Source organism: Chiloscyllium plagiosum, unplaced genomic scaffold, assembly GCF_037043375.1.
Source record: "Chiloscyllium plagiosum isolate Xiang-an unplaced genomic scaffold, Cpla_swu_hap1 HiC_scaffold_19, whole genome shotgun sequence".
Classification (NCBI taxonomy): domain Eukaryota; kingdom Metazoa; phylum Chordata; class Chondrichthyes; order Orectolobiformes; family Hemiscylliidae; genus Chiloscyllium; species Chiloscyllium plagiosum.
In genome coordinates this window covers 25,156,881-25,176,746 of record NW_028270157.1, presented here as the reverse complement: position 1 = coordinate 25,176,746, position 19,866 = coordinate 25,156,881, and the positions used below count along the sequence as shown (strand labels likewise).

The 19,866-nt window shown below is 38.8% G+C and overlaps 1 long non-coding RNA gene across 1 annotated transcript in view; it reads right to left on the bottom strand.

Annotated features, from left to right (window-relative positions):
* The window catches only part of LOC122559739 (uncharacterized), a 77,014-nt gene extending 57,469 nt beyond the window's left edge, over positions 1-19,545 (bottom strand). Inside the window, exons 1-3 of the long non-coding RNA XR_006314530.2 lie at positions 19,288-19,545; positions 16,481-16,667; positions 9,939-10,260 (exon numbers count right to left, since the gene is read on the bottom strand). This is a non-coding gene — a long non-coding RNA (uncharacterized LOC122559739). The remainder of the gene's footprint in view (positions 1-9,938; positions 10,261-16,480; positions 16,668-19,287) is intronic.
* Positions 19,546-19,866: the final 321 nt, after the last annotated feature.

Genomic DNA, 19,866 nt, shown 5'->3' with positions numbered 1-19,866 from the left:
TTAAATTATGCATGATTTTTCTTACAGTAGACATGTACAGATAGAACGTATGTCAAACAAATGCAATCGGTGTTTTACTATTAATATCACTAACAGCAATCTCTGGGACTGATAATTTTAACGATAAATTTGAACAGTTTCATTTCTAATGTCACAGCAATTGCTTTGTGCTGAGATCAAGGCAAGGAATTGCTTTCAATGATTAAAATGGAAACCAAGAAAGGAGAATCTCATGATGTACATTTACAATTTCATTACAAAAAGCACGCAGAAAGTTCATTCAAAATCTTACTCATTTAAAAATAATTCCAAACAGTCTCTTTGGTGTAACTTGCAAAGTAAATTGGTAACTGGCACCATAGTATGCCAGGATTTGGAGGCAGATTTGTTTCCCTGAAAAATGATTGGATTTATATAGAGAAAATGTGCCCTGATAATACATTGCGAAGGAATCATTTATGGAAATTCTCTGACAGGCAATTGACAGATTGATAGATTTTAGCAAAATCTCATGTTTTTGGGAGACATGATAATAGCATCTATGTATAGACCAGTTGTTAATTCAGGGAGAGTATAGATACTGTTGTGAAGGAAAAGCCACAAATAATTGTCTGTGCAATGCCTTTGATTTGAATTGTTGTTGATTCCAATCATGTCATCAGATGCCATATTGTTGCATAAATTAGTTACAGATTTCAAAGTTCTGGAGTTCAATGTCATCCTTCAAACATGATTCCAGAGTGCCAGATGTGAAGTTCAGGGTCAACATTGGATAGTCTTCTCCTCCAGGAGAGGACCATGTACCTAAGGAACCTGGCAAGCTAAGAGTATCCAACAATATAATTGAACAGGTGACTTGCCTAAATATGAAGCAGTTCTTTCTTAGTGTGGTCTGGCGATTGTCCCATTAAAGTAGATTCCATAAAATGACCTTCAGCCTCAACTATATGTTCTTGCATACATTTTGAAGTTTATTATTGTACATTCCCTAGTAATAGGTTTGAAATGAACTGTAACATGCCATATTTTAAAAGAAACACATTTTTGTCAAAATGAATACAGCAGCCTTTTAGTTTTGAATAAAATGGTGTAACACTAACTTAGAAAAAATCCTCACTACTGCCACGATGAATGATATGGTTTGGCAAAACCTTGCATAGATTCACAGCCCTACCACCAATCCTTAATACTGGGATTAGTTGAAACTACTGACACCAACTGGGGAAGCATGCCCACCTGAATTCTTGGGCAGAAGATAAGTTCAAATTTGGTAAATAGTCAATGTTTATTACAATAAAAGTATATTGTATTTAGTTAGATTATATCCAAGATACATAATTAACTCCTGTGGCTTACATCAGCTTCAACTTAAGAGTAAGCATACATTTACTGTTACTAAAATATACTCGTATGCACAAGATTTCACTCGAGTTAGCACGTTGAATATTTTAGTACCAGTTAGCTCCTCCCAGGAACAGTATCTAATATTTCTGATAGGCAGGGCTAATCCTGTGATCAGTTAACTCTTTCATGTGCTAACTATCTTATGCAACATCGCTCTCCAAACCTTTTTTTTATGGTTAACTAATGATTTGTACAATTGTTTCAAAGTAAAGTAGGTTTACCACTACACCATCTCTCCCAAAGTTTCTGACTTTATGAATGGCTGACAACTTGGTTGGGTTGCAAATCTTGCTGGAGGTTGAAACAACCAGGTGCAGTTTGTTGTTACACTAGAACAACTAATGCCAGACAATGTACTGAAAACAACAAATGCTGGAGATCATAGTGGGTCAAACAGAATCCATGGAGAGAGAGCAAGCTAACATTTCGAGTCTGATGAAGAGTCACCTAGACTCAAAACATTAGCTTGTTCTCTCTCCATGGATACTGCCTGACCTGCTGTGATTTCCAGCATTTGTTGTTTTCAAGACAGATTCCAGCATCTGCAGTAATTTGTTCCTACATGCCAGAGAATGTAATTGTGTTTCGGAAACACATAATCTCCTCCGTTTAAAGTTATAGCAATCTCCTCCATTTGAAACTGTACATCACATGAATGTGAACCTTCCATTCTCACACAATCTTTTCAATAATGCCATTTTATCAGATTTAAACATTGTGAAACTGACTGAGCTGTTCAGCGTTGCTGCTTTTAAATAGTTAAAATGTCTGCATTAATAGTCTGCTGTTCATCCTTGGCAGTTATGTCATGAAGAAGGTCAGATGATCAGATTTTGAAGGTTTGTCAACAGTTGTCGAACAATTTCTTCAAACCTATGACATCAGTAGTATCATTTGATTTCAATGAAATCAGTAATATCATCTGATTTCTCATTTGTGAAGAATTGTGGACAGCACTGTAATTAATCTTGTGTGTTATTTTTTTCTCTTTGGTTCAGTGAATATTCTCCTGAGACCTAATGAAATCTTTGTTATGTTGAGACAAGTTGTGTTGATCACAGGTGTTTGGCTTATAGGTTAGTTGAGGTAGGATTTCATGAACAAAGCATGTTTTAATGTTCAGAACTGTTAGTTTCTGATGATGGCCACTTGTTAGTCATGGTAGATGTCTCTGTATTTTAAGAGTAACTGTTACATGACTTAAAATCTACTCAACGACAGTAACTTCAGAGGCAGATAAGTGGAGCAGCATGAGATACCCAAGGGAATGATGCCAGTCATGGGTGGAGAGTAGGGTGAGAGGTAGACAGAAAAAGCAGGGGGTTGGCTTCCTGCTGTCACCTCCTCCCCCCCAAATGCCATTTCCCTCAATTGAGGATAGGGTCTCTTTGAATGATATCACTGGCAGAAGATGTCAGGCAAGCCTAACAGATTTATGAGGCCTTTTAAGGAGCTCAATTGACTTGATTGGAAGAGCCCCTGCAAGCTTTCCTTTGATGGATTTAAATCACACAGAGGCAGTGAGATGGCAGAATATTCACCTGCATCTTCCAGCCTGACCAAATGAATCAGATAGGAATATTAAAATCTGCCCAAAGAATACAAGTTATGTATATAACCGTTTTTTTTTTAGAGATGCACTATTGCTTATTTTCAGAGCTTATCATTATCTTACCCAATATAATAAAACCTCAGTGTAACTATTAGTATATTTATGCATCCGAGTGATGAAGTAAATTTCTTTCAAGTCTGCTGAAACAGCTATTTATTTTATTGTCTTTACAGTGGATTCTCTAATAACTGAAGTGTCCAATGCAAGGCAATATTGACATCCATAGATCTGACAGGCTATGTTATTGTTAGTAGTGGTTAGGAATCAGTGCAACTGCATTACTACACACATTGCTGTTTCAGATTCTCTAGTCTATACATTAATGACTTTGAAATTTAGTTTAATACTTTGTGAGGTCCAATGTAATGTTTACTTTTTTAATCAAATAGTGAAGATATATCATGTGAGGTATGAGCATAAACCTAGTCACTTATAAGCAATTAACAATTCAAGGATTTGTTTCCTTTTATGCTAAGTATTTGGAAATATTTTAACTGGATAGTAAAGTGGATAAAGGCACTTGTAATAGCAAAATGAGCTAGGCTTTACTTATGGCAAAGGTCGTTGCTGATGAAGGGGATATGCCCGAAGTGTCGACTCTCCTGCTCCTTAGACACTGCCTGACAGGCTGTGTTATCCCAGCGCCACACTTTTCAACTTCTTGCAATCATAAAATCTAAAGTAAGGGAGTGTAGAAATAAACCAAAAATATTGTGCATTTTTGAAGTGTTGCCTGTGAACTATTTCATATTCACACTCAGACATTTTGAACCATCAACAATCCTGTAACTTCTTTGCAATATCTCATTCATATCCATGTATTCACAAGACTAGCTGTTACTAACAATTAAAAGCTTTGGTAGCCTTGTATCGTGATGTCCTCCAAAGGCTTTGCATATATTTTGATTTAACACAATTACAATTTGCACAATTTCACAATCATCTCTTGATACAGAGACCCAGACAGACACCCACTGACTATGGCAAGGACTGAATGACATCACAGGTTCTAAAAAGATACAGTACAAGATAACAGACAATGACACATCCCTCCCAGATCGTCACAATGCCTTCTGTGCTCACTTTGAGCAGAATTTTGGCAGAGAGGCAACATTTATTCCAACAAGCCCTGACGAACCTATCCCAAAGGTCACTGCATCAGAGGTCATTTCAGTCTTCCTTCATGTGAATGCAAGGAAAGTACTAGGCCGTGCACTCAGAGCATGTGCAAATCAATTGACACAGGTCTTCTCGGACATCTTCAACCTCTCCATGCAGCAGGCTACTGTCTCTGCCTGTTTCAAGAGGGCCAACATCATCCCTGTGCCTAAGAAGGCTCATGCAGCATGTGTGAATGACTACCACCTAGTGGCCCTAACTTCGGTGGCCATGAAGTGCTTTGAAAGACTGGTCATGGCATTAATCAACTCCAGCCTCCCCACTACTCTTGACCCACTCCAATTTGCCTATCAGACCAATAGATCCATGTCTGATGCCATATCACTTGCCCTTCACTCCTCCCAAGAACATCTTGACACCAAGAGCAGCTATGTAAGAATCCTACTCATTGACTACAGTTCAGCCTTCAACATTATTATCCCCTCGAGACTGATTACTAAACTTAGTGATCTAGGATTAAGCCCCACTCTCTGCAACTGGATCCTCAGTTTCCTGACCAACAGGCCACAATCAGTGAAGATTGGGGACAATATTTCATCCTCACTAACACTCAACACTGGAGCACCCCCAGAGGTGCATACTCAGCCCCCTACTCTACTCACTGCATACCCTTGACTGCGTCACTAAATACCAGACTAATGCCATTTACAAGTTCGCTGATGACACCACCAGAGTTGGTTAAATCTCCGATGGCAATGAAAGAGACTACCGACAGGAGGTGGGAGAGCTGGAAAAATGGTGCACTGAGAACAACCTAGCTCTCAATGCCAGCAAAACCAAGGAACTCATTATTGACTTTCAGTGGGGTGTTAGCTATGCTTCCCTACACATTGACAGCACAGAGGTGGGACAAGTGGAGAGTGTCAAGCTCCTGGGAGTGGTCATCAACAACAAGCTTTCTTGGACTCTTCATGTGGATTCCCTGGCTACAAAGGCCCAACAACATCCCTTCTTCCTCAGGTAGCTGAGAAAATTTGGCATGATGGTGAATACCCTTGCCAACTTTTATAGGTGTGCCACCAAAAGTATTCTGTCTGGATGTATCACGACCTGGCAAATGTACAATTCAAGATCGGAGACAGTTACAGAGAGTGGTGAACTTATCCCGGACATTAACAAAGGCCAACCTCCCGTCTTTAGAATCCATCTACCAGGCCCACTGTCAAGGAAAGACTGCCAGCCTTCTCAAAGATCCATCCCACCCTGGCACTGCTTTTCTACAACATCTACCATTGGGCAGAAGGTACAGAAGTCTGAACACACACACCAGCCGGTTTTGAAACAGTTTCTATCTTACTGTTGTTAGAATACAGAATGGACTCACAAATTTTTAACATTCGCCTGTACCTATGTTTTGACTTTTGCTGCTGTTTATCTATTATTTACTTATCTATGCTGTTTAACTGTGCGATCTGCCTGTATTGTTTGCAAGACAAAGCTTTTCACTGTGCCTCGGTACATGTGACAATAAATTCAATTCAATTCAATGCAGTGGTGCAGATGGAACCAACCTATATACCTTCCTACAGAAAGCAGAAACAAAGAAATCTCATCTGGATCTTACGCATGCAATACCACACAGTATAGGCAAGTCACACCCATATTACACACATCACCTTTCGGTAAAATGTCCATCTAAAGGGTCATCTAATATTGTAAAGCCTATTTATTTTACTGCAAAATTATGACTAAAATGGAACCAACTTGATGAACCATTTGGACTATGCTGGTGCATCAGCTTCATAGGAAACCTTCTGCTGTGACACCTCTCTCTCATCACTTCCCGTCTCTGCTACTCTATTTCTCATCTGTAATTATTTCTTCCAAATTTGCATTTTAAACAAAAACAGAAGAGTACCTGGACTCAAAACATTTACTCTACTTTTCCCTCCACAGATGTTGCCTGAACTATTAGGTTTTTCTGGCATTCTTTGTTTTTGTTTCAGATCTCCAGCATTCACAGTTCTTGACTTTAAAATTCTACTCCTTCTTTTCAAATTCCTCCATGGCTTTGGCCCTCTCAATATCTGTCTTCTTGAGCCACATAACCCTCTGAGATACATGTTCCTCTAACTCTGACCCTTGCGCACTCCCAATGTCAACTGCTTCACAATTGGCAGTTGTGTTTCAGTTGCCAAGGCTGCAAACTCTGGAACTCTTTCCTTAATTTCTCTACAACTCTCTACTTCATCTTACTTCTTTAAGACAAATCAAACATTCCTCTTTGACCAAGCATTTGGCTATCCTAATTAATATCCCCTTATGTGGCTCGCTGTCATATTTTATTTGAAATGCACCTTGGGATATTTCATTAAGGTGTTATAAAACTAAGAGCTGTTGTTGTTTTACAGTTATTATAAGATCTAAACAAGCATAGCATGATGCACCATCCATGTGAATATAATGACAATTAACATCAACGAAGCGCCAATATATTTCGCGCCAAAATTCTTTACTCACTAATACAACAGACTATGAATGGACAGACACAGTACAACACAGGACAGCAACAAGAACAGAAAACAAATAAATTAGACCTGCAGAAAGAAAAACTAGACAACAACACAGACAACACAGAAGCATGGATAAAAAGCTTATTTGACCAACCTTTAACAAACACTGAAAAAACCGTCTTAGTAAGAGGATTAAATTGCAACTTCCAGGATGCAGACAAGAAAAATTTCTTAGCAGCATTAGAAACAACACTGAAAGACAAGCAACTCACAGAAAAACCCAGCAAACAATCAGACCAACAGTTGCACCAACATTAAGCAAGAAAAAGGAAGGAAGCACACTCAATACACAAGAAAGGAAAGCACTAGAAGGACTGAAAAAGAAACATTGTTATCCTATCTGCAGATAAAGAACATTTGACAGTCATTTTAAATTAAAGAGACTACATTAAGAAAGCAAACGCATTACTTGCAGATGCCAACACGTGGTGATAGTCCCAACTCTACAACTGGAGAACCAAATCACAACCCTACTCAAAAATCTTCAGAAATCTGGAGAAATAAATAAGACTGACTTCCAAAAAATGAAACCAGATGGATCCAACACACAACACTTTTATGGATTACCCAAAATTTCCAAACCAGGAGCCCCCCTCAGACCCATAGTATCGCTACCTGAAACACCAACTTACAGATTGGCCAAGTAGCTACACCAAAGACTAAAGCACTTAGTAGAAGACTCACTCTACTCCATCCACTCCACCCAAGAATTCCTGAAGACCATCAAATACACCAAGATAGAAGATGATGAAATAATGGTCTCCTAAGATGTAACATCCCTGTTCACATCCATCAATATCAACCTGGCCAAGGAAACAATGATTAACTATTAGAAGAACCTAGGACACACCAAACACCACAACTTCATCAACAAGGACAATATCATCGAGCGAATGGACCTATGCCTTACCACCCACTTCACCTTCAACAACAAAACCTACAGACAAAACCAACGGAACACCCATGGGATCTCTGATATCAGGGTTCTTAGCAGAGATAGTAATGCAGAGACTCAAACAAACAGCTCTGCCAACCATCCAACCCAAACTTTGGGTCCATTACATGGATGGCACCTTTGTCATTACTAAATGAAACAAATTAGAAGAAATCTTCAAAACCATCAATAATATCCTTACCGGCATAAAATTCACTAAAGAGGAGGAAAAAAACTACAAACTGCCATTCCTAGAAGTCACAGTACAGCGAACAGACAATGGGGAACTTCAAACCAGTGTCTACAGGAAAACAACATATACGGAACAAATACTGAACTACAGAAGCAATCATCCCAACACTCACAAATGAAGCTGCATTAGAACATCATTTCAATGAGGCACTGCACACTGCAGCACGGAGGAACTATGAAAAGCAGAGGACACAGTTATTCAAAAAGAATGGGTACCCAATGAACACTGTCTGCTGATTACTCAGCAGCAAACCCAAACAAGCAGACAAAACACACCCAGAAACCCTAGCCACTCTCCCCTACATCAAAGACATCTCAGAAATCACTGCCAGACTACTCAGACCTCTTGGCATCATGGTAGCCCACAAACCCAGCTAATTATCTTGAAAGATCCTATACAGACAACAAGCAAAACTGTAACAAAGACTACATTGGATAAATAGGTAAAAAACTAGCCACCAGGATACATGAACATCAACTAGCTACAAAAAGACATGACCCACTCTCACTAGTATCTTTACATACAGATGAGGCAGGACACCACTTCGACTGGGACAACACATCCATCCTAGGACAAGCCGAACAGAGATATACATGAGAATTCCTGGAAGCATGGCATTCCAACTGGAACTCTATCAACAAACACATTGACTTGGATCCCACTTACCACCTCCTGAGAAAAAAAGGAAATGACATCACAACAGGAAATGATGTCATTCACAGTAAATGACATCACCACACTAAATGATATCACCACAAGAAATGACACCACAAACATAAGGAAACCTCAATACATAAATAGAAAATGGGCCATCCCACCAGTGCTTCATCTGGAGGCTCGCTGATGATGTTGCCTAGTATGGTGATGAACCGTCTGAAAACAAATCTTCCAGCTCAGCGAGTAAACCTACATCCAGAACCTCAACCTGAGCTACAAAGCTTTTCAAAACCTGCTAGGCACCAATAGGTGAACAAAAAAGCTGGCAGGCAAAACCAGTATTTTTTTTTATAAGTAAAGCTATCAAATATGAATATTTTGAAGTCAAAAAGTAAAATGGAAGGAAAATGATACCTGAACATAGTAATATATGGGATTATTCATGTTCTTGTTCATAATATTTTAATAATCTTCATTTCATTTCCTTAAGTTTCAACAAACAGTGTGACTAAAATTACCTAGAGCTGAATATAAGAATAAATTCTTCAAATCCCACTAACAATGAGGAACTGCCACAATGCATAAAATCATCAATATTTTGTCGCAAGTTGTCAAATATGTAATGAAGATGACTGCAGTCCCTTAGCTGTCATACATACCTGGAAAATTTAAGCCCCAGTTTCATACTTGGGAGCAAAACAAAAATTCACATAATGAGAATATTGTAAAATTGGTTTCTGAGTTTCAATGGAGCAACTCTGGAAGTTAACCAGATATATTCAAGCCATGATCTGGCTGTGCACAGCCACAATTTAAAATAATTATCCTAATTTAAAAATAGGAAACTTCTGCTATTGGTCTCTTTATTGAAATGCAATGTGTGACTTGGATTCAGTCCACAAAATTTAAGTCCTCCCAACTCAATGGTAAGAAATTTTATTGCTTAGCATGTAAATACGCAAAGGGTTTTGATAACTGAGCAAGCACGATATATTTCAAGACCGGAATAATTAAGCTAAGCCAGCAATTTTTTTGTGATTGGCTTAGAAGGGATTATTTTTATTTCATTGTGAATAAATACATGGTGTGCATTAGGAAAATCAGAGCAGGGTAAAAACAATTATACTTTTACTTTGAGTATAGCTTCTTAGCATTTGTGAAAGGGGCTATGTCAGTCAGTGATATCAGCACTCAGCGAATTGGAGGCTGGATCTATAAAGTTCCAGATACGATGGTAACTCTTACCATCCTCCATATATAGATATGTTCAATAAAGCTTGCTGCTGTTCACTTGCAGGAGTGTAGATCTCACATCGTGACAGTCAGTATCTTGTTAAAGTTAGCATTTCACTATGTAAGAAAGTGTTCCATTAGACAGCTACATACCATATGAAAGATCAAAGAAAGAGGCTCTTCCTCCTGGAATTTCATGTTATTTCATCTGTTGCCAGTGTCAAATCTGATTCTCTGTGGAATTTGAAGACATCCATTTTGTTCACAGAAATAAAGCTGACATGCTGTAGAGATGAGAGTGTTCTAGAATGAATGCCCCTGCAACAATGATGTAATCCGCATTTAATCTGATTCCCTAGTGATGAGCAACTGTTTAAAGTAAGCCTGTCTGAGTTTGCTGTTTGGAATGTTAAACATATATAATCCCTAGCATGACAACCAGGAGGTCCTGGAAGTGCAGAGCAATTGTCACCACCTGAAAAGAAGAAAAGATGGATTAGAACTGAGAGATGATGTTTGGTATTTATTAGTGATATTGTGGTGCTTAAGAAGATAAATGGAGCCAGACTGTCATCCCTGACCAATTAATCAGAAAATTCTGGAAATGTTCATCGGATCTAGCAGCATCTGTACAGGGGAAAACAGAGCTAACATTTCAGATTTTGAACTCTCTATCAGTGAAATCTACTCCAGCAATTAACTTTCAAAATAAATATCATACAATAATGTAATATAAAATGTGCGTTAATAATTATAGTATTTTTACATGAAAAGTAGAATATTAGTGATGTTATGTTAACTCTATTTTTTTTCACATGATATAGAGTACAAAAGGTACACATGATAATGTATAATATAAATCACATGAGTTCTTATGAGTTTCTGTAAATATTACTCAATTATCTTTTGCACAATTTGCATTATCAAATATCTTTATGAGACCATAATGTGTAGGAGCAGAATTAAACTATTTGGTCCATCGTCATGGCTCCTTAGACACTGCAAGCCTTTGTGGTTTCCCTTGCTTTTTAATACACAGAATCTTCAGTGTGAAGTTGAGGCTGCCAGACTCTATATCTTGTTTTGCTTTTTAGCACAAATGGATAGGCAGGCAGCTACCCAGAATGGAGAGCACTCAGCAGTCATAGGAATGGACATGTCACTAGACAGCATTGCCCTAAATCAACATCACACCCATAGCATGTGCCAGAGCTTACACAACGAGCACACTGCACATGCTGCAAGCAAATGGCCATGTCTAAAAGTCAAAGTGGAACAGACCTTAGTGGGGTCATGAATCTGCAGTCAATTATGGGATGCTACCACAGTCAGTACAGATGTTTGTCTGATCTTAATCCAGGATTGCCATGATCAATCAGGTGCTTGGTTCAATCATAGTCTAGACATCAGAGTCTTTGCAGTTTAGTGATTGGACCATGGTCAAGCCTGCAGGTTAAATCCAGGGATTACTTGTAGGTCAGTTAGGATGCTGTGGAGATATCAGTCTTGGGGCTGAGTTTTTCTCAGTCCGCACTGGCCTGCTCAAAAGTCACAGTCACTCTGACCATGACCTGGGATAATGAATATGAAACAAGGGCACAGCAATTCACAGTGCCATAGGCTCTGAGTATAAAATTATAGGAGGAAGTTCAACAGAAATGGGGGAGTTTGAAAGGTGATTGAGACCAAAGGGATAACAGATATGAAAGCTGGGATGGGAATGTTAGCTTGTATCTCAGGTCAAGCCTATAAATCATTCAACAAACCTCAAAGTTCAACCTTGTTATGTTATTCTGAAATTCAACTGTGCAATGACTATATGAAATGGCTGACACCACATGCAAAGCGAGTGGAGTAAGTCACTGTTTTTTTTCCCTTCAGTGATGGAGTAAATTGTTTGGAATCTGAGGCCCCACTCGGGGTAGTGACAATTCATGACTGCAATGATTCAGTAATGCCACCTATCACAATTCAATTTAAACTCCATTGGCATTGTCCAAGAATACACATTAATATCTATGGCCTCTAAGGAATCATAACCAAAGCATTATGCACATTAATTGCCTCCTTGTCATGTAAGCAAAACAAATGTAACCAGTTAAAGCAATATTTATATTTCAGAAACACATTCCATACCTAGGACTGGAAAACAATGCTTCACATCTGCCACATTCACATGGTGAACTGTAAGTATGCAAGAATGTGATGTTTGAGGATATTTCTTTTAGCAGAGGTAGGCTCTTCTGTCACTGGAAGAATCTTATTCTCACAATATGAATGAAAACACTGTTGTACAATTTACATTTGGATAATATTACATATCTCAGGTTTCCTTATGAAGACATGACATTGATCTCCTTATGAAGTTCCCATGACATAATACACATGATTGAGTGTGAGGACTCAGAAGGTGCTTCCATAAAATTATTTTGTCTTTCTGACCTACAGATTATCTGCTCCCACATCTAATGTAGACATTGTTAGAGCCTGAGTTCTTATTGGCCTTGTTTCAAGTCTGAAAACAGCAAAGAAGGAGGCAGCAACTACAGCAAGACCTGCGGCTGCCGACAGGAGCTGCTACACAGCCTGCTAAGAGAGAAGCTGCAGGTCAAGATCTACTGAGATAGCGAAGGAGCATGATGAGATCCCATATCAAGTGTCCTCACTGTCATTTTCTCCAACTTTCTGAAAGAGAGCATGGGCACAAATTAAGGATTATTGGACCATCATCATCATTGAATGGTTTTGTCTTCAGGACTTGTGCTCAGGATGATTGTGCCGATTCTAATCACAGCTTTCCTGACTTTTTAAGACACCAGTTTGTTTCAAGGAGAAACAAAGAACCTGTGTAGAATGTCCCAATCCTCGACCTATATATGGATCCGAATTGTAACTGATGTCATTTTCTCCAGATCTGAGTAATGCCAGAGTAATGCATCATCTTGCATGAGAAGCCAGAGATAATGGAAGGAAACAGCCGTCACTGCTCATATTGTGAACTCCAGGCATAGCCTCTTCAAATTGGTGAAACTACAAATGTACGTATTTCTTTCTTAGTGACCCTCTTCTCATCTCCACGAGTTTTGAACTTTCCTGAGTCACCAGGCAAACATCCATCTATGTTTGAATCTGCATACGTTTTCCCCTGCTCCAAGCATATTGAGTAAACATGTCAAGTCTCCCCATGGAAGCCAAGATCCTACTGATAATCAATGATCTCTCCTCCTCCCTTATTACTCCTTTTCTTTCAGTACTTTATCATTTCATCCTTTATCTGTTAAGTTTCCCTTCACAACTGTTGTTCCTTATGAATCCCAACATTTTGCCTCAAAGCCCTACTATTAAGTTCCTCTTCTCTCCGTCAGTAGTAGTAGCCCTTGATAACCACCACCCCTTTGATTACTGGAGGTCACAGCCCAGGACTGATCATGGCTCACACCCTTGAGCAACTTAGCTGGAGAGCCGTACAGCTGTACAGCTCCCACCCCTCTTCCTACTCTCATCAGACCAGTCACACTGTACTCACAGAGTGGGTTGTGGACCACTCCTTGGACTGTAGATATATGGGCCCCTTGGTCTTGACAGCCCCAAATGTCAGAATGACCTTGTCCAAACCCTTGGACCAACATTGGAAGCTGCCCTTGAGTTACTCTTAAACTTTGAGACATAGCTGTTTGCTTGAAGAACATGCAATGTATTTGTTGCGTAAGGTGCTGGAAGATGGTGAAAGTGTAACACTGACGTGGTGCCGAACATCAACATGTCCACTCCTTTTAACCAATTGCTTTGTCTTCTCAACCAGAGCTTGCATGCTCGCAATATGTCCATCCTGCCTGACTTTGTGTCTGCGCAGAAAGGCAAGGCAGAATATAAATATTGTGAACCTGTAAGCTCTGGTTGAGAAGACAAAGTGCTGAATGCAAGGCAAGACATAGCAGGGCAAGGCAAGGCAAGGCAGCAAGACACTAAGTGAGTTAGTGGTCAGAGAGGGAGTGAGGATTCCTGAGATGCAGGCTGGCCAAACCAGGAGCTGAGTGCCTGTCTCTCTGTGTAAAATGTAAAATTGAAATGCAGAAATGAACTCTAAGTGAATTGGAGATATGCCATGCTGTTGGGCTGGGGTGAATTGTCAAGACCATGGAAGGGGGATGCATGCAGCCACTGGCCATGTAATGTGCCTTGAGAGGTTGATGCCAGGTCTCCAAGACAGAGGTCCAGAGGAGCAAGCAGTGAGCTTAAATTGCCAGGTAACCTCTCTAGCTTTCATGTCAGGAACTCTCAGCATCTAGCGTCAATCCAACAGGTGGGAAAATGAAACCTGCAGATTGCTGAGGTTAGATTAGTAATAACGAGGGTGAAAATCTACAATAATTCATGCAATTAGGCTTTTCTCCACTTACTGGTGAGAATCTTGTCCTGTCAACCAACACTTGGTTGGAAAATAGAACGTTTAGATCTTGATGTTAGGAAGATCTTCATGGAACTTCTCAACCAAGTTTCTCAAAGTTCTTGCTATGACTGAGTCATTTAGGGAAGATTCCATTCAAGTTGAATAGTTTATTCTCGGTATTTGAAGAGATGTTTGTATAAAATGTGCTAGTCAGAATATTTCAAGAAAATAATAGTAATTTATGTATTTGAATATTCACTCAACTAGAGTGCAATTTATGCACTTATCATTTTGCATACTGTGCAATGTTTCATTAGCGTAAGCTTATGAATATTAAACTGACACTTTGCAAATTAACAAGACTCATTTGGTGCAGTTACAGCATCTGATGCCTTGCTTTAGCAACAATCCCCTGGTATACTGAAAGACAAAGATAATGGCTGAATTATAGGATCGTAAAAAGTCACTCATGCTTAATCATTTGTTCACAGCTCACTGGGATTTAATTGTTTTCAAGAAATAATTGTATAAATAAATTATTCTATTTTAGCTTAAAAGTTACTTAGCTGTGAGGAGCAAAGTAATTAAATGTAAAATGTGAGCCAATATTTGAGTTAATAATTTGAAAACTATATAAAGGTATAGACAATTTGTTGTACACTCCATCATGCCCATTTCTTGCCCCATTTAGTCCTCCATTGTTACATCCAAGTACCAAACTTCTCTTTGCCAGCTAGCCTGGAGAGCATTGGCCCTTGTTCCTCTTGTATATTGTGCATAAGATGCTGTGGTGGACCAACAGGATGTGCTATCTTGTGGGGAGGGAAATTCCTTCTCTACTGTTGAGATGAACAGAGATGCCAACATGTTCAATGGTCTCAAGTATGAATTCATTCCAGAAAATTCAGGCATCTATAATACGTTGCCAAAACTTTTGAACAGAACTCTATTAACAAACTATCCTTTTCCTTCTGTCAAATGTTCCTAATTTATAGAGTTTATAATGAAGTAACAGCTGTGAGATACACAACTAACAGAACTATTTTAGTTCTTCATTGCTATTCCCTAATCCGGTAAAAACATTTCTGTTTTAAATTTATACCTAAACAAGTATATTTGGCAATTTTTGCATTGGTTACAACATTAAAACTACAGTTGGACTCAATGTCATAACACTGACCCATATCCCAATAATATTTGTACTCCAAAAGTAACTTATTGTGTAACTATGAGTGAGCTTGATGCAATTAAAAAACACTTTGCCAGTGCATTTATTATTTGAATTTTGATGATTTAGTCAGCCATGCTTGATTGAACAATACAAATCAAATTCAATAAATTTTTGACATTTACCTATTATAAGGTGGTTTGCTATTTATAGTTACTTATGGACAGTGAAGAGAATTTCATGAAAAGATTTCATCGACAATGTTTTTGTTGCAATGACAAATTTGACAAATTGGTCAGTGATTACATGCTGTCTGTGGAACCTTGCTGGCTGCTATTCATAGCTATGTGTTGATATGCAATGACATTGAGTTTGAGGTTGTTAGTAAGTTTGAATCTTGCTGAAGATTTGACATGACCTATATTAGTGTAAATCCTTCCTTTGTATGTTTGGCTAGCAAACTTAGAGCGGGCCGAATGAGTGCTTGAGATGATTGATTTTTTTCAAGGAGTTTTTCAAAAGTAAAGAATGGAGCACCAAAAATGAATAAGTTTTGGGAAAGCATCACAGATGGTGGTAGCTGCAAGGCACAAAGTTTTGCCACTTTGGGGAAAGGGAATGAAAGTATACAGTTATAGCATTATCTAGTTCTCAATTGATGCTATTATCCTGTCAATCATGTAGGATGGAATTCATAGTCAGCAGTCATGAGTTCCTGTCAGTTTAATAAAATGTGAAGTAAAAATGTGACAGTCTAATGCTAGACAAATCACATTTATCATCTATGGAATTCGAACGTGTTAAAGCACAAGCATGTGATCAAAGATGTGAGACATGGGGAAGCAAAGTTGTCACGTCTACATAATGTGCTTTACCTCAATAATGTGTTCCACTTAATGTCTTCTGGAAAGCTAGAAAGACAGAGCCTGCAGTAATATCTTTTGGTCTTATTTCTAAAGCTACTCAAATGCCTACCATTTATAGAGAGCTTGCCACGTTGAGGGAAAGGTCATATTGCTTGCCTATAACTGCAAAAGTGTTTTCTTTAATACTTTGAGGAAATAATTATCATGTGCTTAATGGTTAAGGCATTTTGTTGACATTGCGCAGTTTTAAATTTGTAAAGTGTTGAAATACCTCTGTTGATTTTGTGGTGAGATATAACAAAGGATTTGAATAGTTCTAATCTGGAATACAACTGAAGTGAAAGTCTCTGACTTGGTGAAGGATGCATCCCCTGTTCCTTCACTGGCTTTGTTCTTGGAGCTGAGACTCTGCAGTGTAGAGCTCTTCCTGACAGAGATTCACTGGGTACCACTAATGCCTGCATAAGAGAAGAGAGGGAATGAATTGTGTAAGAGCGATAAAATATTGTGCATATTAAGAATAAATTAACACTGGTGTTACTGGGAGAACAACACAATACAGCACAATGAAGCTTATTGCTATTGAGGTCACCCTGTCCCTGTATGAGCAATTGTGGACTTTTTTGATGTCATTGGAAATTTTCTCCTCAGATGGAGTCGGGAGCCTAATAACTGCTTCCTGATTGTCTTGGCCCCCTCAGTTTAGCTGTGGACTACTTTTATTTCCCCTGCAGTGAGATAAAAGGATGTATTAAGTATGCTGGAAGTAGATGGAAATTCAGTCAGTGGTGTTGCATGAGCAGTAGAGGTGGTGAGGTGCCCCATTGAGTGAGTAGGAAATGGAGAAGGCAGTGGGGTGGAGGAAGTCAATAGTTTGAGAGGGTGGGGTGGGTGAGAGCCATTGAGTAGATCTGATTCAAGCAACAGTGAGAGTTGTAATCTATGAGGGAAAGAGTAGAGTGGTAGAGTGAAAGATAACCCTTTGAGTATAAGGCAACAGAGAGAAGATAGTGGCACTTACCCTTGCAGAGCGCAAGGGTAAACTTCTTATTACGACTGCTGGGTATTTCTTTTAACCAGGGATTAAGTACTGAGCCAGGATGCATGTGGATGTTCGGCTTTCATTTGGAAGTCTATAGGAAAAAGGATGGCCCTCATTTTCACCACCCAACCCAGCAGCATCCCCACACTCTGTCTAAGTGGGCAGCAGGTTTTGTTTGGTACAACACTGCAGTGTGGAGCAGTTCCTGCTTGTAACATCGAACAAATCATGCAACTTTAAACAAGGTGTCAACAGTGTGAACGCTGGAAAGTCCTGGCAATGGTGAGAACCATGAAAAAGAAATTTTCAACCAGTTCAACCTGAACTCCATTAATCAGTCTCTCCATGGATCCCTGCCACCGTTGTCTTGAGAAAATTGATCAGGGTACTGTATTTCAGGTTAACTTGATCCACATCATCCATATGTTCCTGTAATTCCTCCATTGAGTTGGCAAGCAGAATAATGACACTGGTATATCAAAGATTCAAAATTCACTGCTACCAGTTAGTATTCCATCTTTGTATACAGAAAATGTATTCTCAGACCATCCCTGAATCGATGGTGAATAACTGCTGAGGAAACACTTCTATCTAACTCCCCTTGTGACTGAATTATTGCCATGCTGGATATATGTTGCGCCTGCCCCTTTATTGTTGTAATACAGAAGCTACCATATATTTCTCACCTCACAACTCTGTATTTTCTATTGAGTGTCTCAGTGGTTAGCACTGTTGCCTCACAGCACCATGGACCTGGGTTCAATTCTGCCCTCAAGTGACTATCTGTGTGGTGTTTGCACATTCTCCCTGTGTTTGTGTGAGTTTCCTCTGGGCTCTAGTTTCGTCCCACAGTTACAAATATGCAGGTTAGGTGGATTTGCCATGCTAAATAGCCCACAGTGTCTAGAGATGTGCAGGCTGAATGGATTAGGCAAAGGAAATGTGAGGTTACAGGGATATTGTAGAGGTCTGGTGTGGCCTAGATGGGCTGAATGGCCTGCTTGCATCCTGTAGGGATTCAATGATATTTTCAAAGCTAGCATCAGACAAATATCAACTGTCAATTTAGTTAAATCTAAATTTAAGTGCAAATAAGTTGTTTTATCATGTTTAATAGTTGAAATGTCGATCCCACATTCTCTGCCTGTGCCTACCACCCTTTATGCTAAACAAGGGGAGGTCGTTTTGCTCACAAGTTTCTGCATGTTCTGCTTGCTGACAATGTGTCACCCTTGATTCAGCAGTAGCAATTTGCTAATGGATAGTACTTTCATTTCAATTTAAAGGTTCTGGGAGTATATCTCACTCAAGGGACCTGAGTACTCAATGAGCACAGGTACTGCTGTGGAGAATTAAAGAATTGCAGCAATGTCAGAGCATCTGTTTTTGGGAACCTGACATCTCAGCTATCTACTCAATACTTCACTCAAAAAAGAACAGAACGTTTTCCTGCTGTCTTGGGCAATGCTTCTCCTTCAATCAATGCTACCATAAAATAAAAACAAATGATTTTAGTATTGAATTTAATTGGCTGTTTTATTTGATTGCCTAATATCGGTGAGCATGTTTAACAATAATTCATTGTTATGGTGCTTTGAGACATTCTGTAAGCATGATAAGGCATGATATAAATATATGTGATTTATCACAACAGTTGAAAAACATTTCCCTTTATAAACATTGGGCACTTTCTACAAAAGGTTAAATAAACAGCACTATTTGCTGTAAAAAAAATGTTTTAATCATTCTATTTATAATATCCACTTGCTAATATTGTAAAAATTGTTTGATGTTCCTCATTATTACATTCCATAAAATTGCCAGTTGTCCATACAATGACATCGCACAGAGTGAAGGAAGGTTTGCTGCATTATCTTGTTTCTTTCATTCAGTTATTTTTCCTTTAAACCTGTCCAACTGAAGCCATTGTAAATTAGAGATGCTCATATTTGGAGTATGATTTTACAAAATATGAGCATACCTTATTTATTTTGGCAGTGGCTAAATCAGATAAAAGACAAATAAATTATATTCACCTTTATAATAGTCTGTTATTGCATTCCAGTTCAACTTCTCTCTTCCATTACTGTAATCCTTCATTTTGTTTTTATTTTCTCCCAGAGCTGGTTCAAAGGATTGGCTTCAATTAAGTTTTTATCCAGAAAGTCACCAGTCTGTAACACTTCATCATCAAATTCAGCATTAGTTTTCCCTGGAGCAATATTGTACTATTTATTAGAAGTATTATTTTTTATGTCCCATTTTTAATATGTATTTTATTTTCTCCTTTTCAATCTGCTTCTCCCTTGGTTCAGCTCTATTCTTACTGATAAAGTGGACAGGAAACCGGTTTCTAGGGTTTTACTTATAATATTATTGGTCTATTTTTTGCTGCAGTAATGAAGTCAATGTGACTGATCTGGCGTGTTTCCAAATGTCCTGTGTGGCAAAGTGCCCGATCTCCATTTGGCATATTCTATTGGTACAGGTGTAATTGAGAAATCAAACTGCAGCACTTCACAGTATCACCATTCATCAAGCCTAGTCTTTTACAATACACAGTACGTGTGACACAGATCCTTCTCTGCTGATATTTGGAGCAAAAGAACACTGTG